Below are 1,189 nucleotides of genomic sequence, written 5' to 3' on the forward strand. Positions count from 1 at the left end.
GGGGGTCTTTAAGAAGAGGCTGGATGCCTACCTGGCTGGACTCATTTGAGTCCCGTTTCTTGTTTTGGGGTTTTGTTGTTCTCCCGCCCTGGCGGGGGGTCGGGCTAGAAGATCTACTAGGCCCCTTCCGACCCTAAATCTATGAAACTATGAAACTATGTAAGGTGCATGGGGGAGCAAATAAATGCCTCCACAGTGAGGGAAGGATTGGGGTTGGGGCAAGTGCTGACCAGCCGGGGTGAGGGGGTGCAGGAAAAGGGTGGAGTATGTGTCCCTGGATTGGGGGGGGAGGGGGGCAGGCCCAGCGCTGCACTTTGGGCAGGCAGCGGAAGGTGCTGGGAGTGGGGGCTATGCCCTCCTCCCATTCACCCAGCTGGGGCGGGGAAGAGCCGTTGCGCTGCCTCCGGAAAAGTGGCGTGCAGCAGCGAAAGCTGCCCAGGCCTCCCCATTGGTCCCAGACAAGCAGCTGCTTTGTCCCACACCTCCCTGCCCCGCCCCAGCTGGGCGAACAGCAGCAGGGCATGGGGGGGCGTGTGCCCCCAGATCGGGGTGGGCAGCAGAGTGGGGGCTATGGAGGGGCTGCAGCCACCCTAAAATTTGCCACAGGCCCCCCAGAGCCTCTGCGACCCACCTGGAACACAGCCCAGTGCAGCCCCAGCCCCGCCCGCCCCAATCCTGAGGCACACGCTTCCCCAAGCCCTGCCACCACTCATCCAGCCGGGGTGGGGCAGGGGGGGTACGGGACAAAACTGCTGCTGGTCCGGGAGGTGCGGGGAGGCCGGAGCGGCTCCTGCTGCTGCTCACCATTTGTCCAGAGGCAGTGCAGCGGCTCTGCCCCGCCCCACCTGGGCGAGTGACAGGAGAGCATAGCCCCCGCTCCCAGCACCTTCCGCTGCCCGCGCAGAACACAGTGCAGTGCAGCCGTGGCCCCACCTGCCCCGCACAGATCCAAGGGCACACACCTCTCCCTCCCTTCCCATGCCCTCCCAAACGAGTTGTGGGAGCAGAAGTGAGAGCCGCTGGATGAGCCGCTCCTGGACCATTGTCGCCCAGTGGCAGAAGCCATCCTACCACCTCCCTGTACCCCTCCACCCCGGCTGGACAACGCTTGCCCCAACCCATCCCAGCCCCAATCCCTCCCTCACCGCAGGGGTGTTGATCTGCTCCCCCACGCCCCTTCCCTCCCCCT

The 1,189-nt window shown here is 65.0% G+C and overlaps 1 protein-coding gene across 6 annotated transcripts in view; it reads right to left on the reverse strand.

Moving 5' to 3' along the window:
• Nucleotides 1-1,189, reverse strand: part of NPHP1 (nephrocystin 1) — an 88,253-nt gene that overhangs the window by 26,965 nt on the left and 60,099 nt on the right. The gene's annotated exons all lie outside the window — the stretch shown is intronic.

This window comes from Gavialis gangeticus, unplaced genomic scaffold, assembly GCF_001723915.1.
Source record: "Gavialis gangeticus isolate Ggan-Ray unplaced genomic scaffold, GavGan_comp1, whole genome shotgun sequence".
NCBI classification, from domain to species: Eukaryota; Metazoa; Chordata; order Crocodylia; family Gavialidae; genus Gavialis; species Gavialis gangeticus.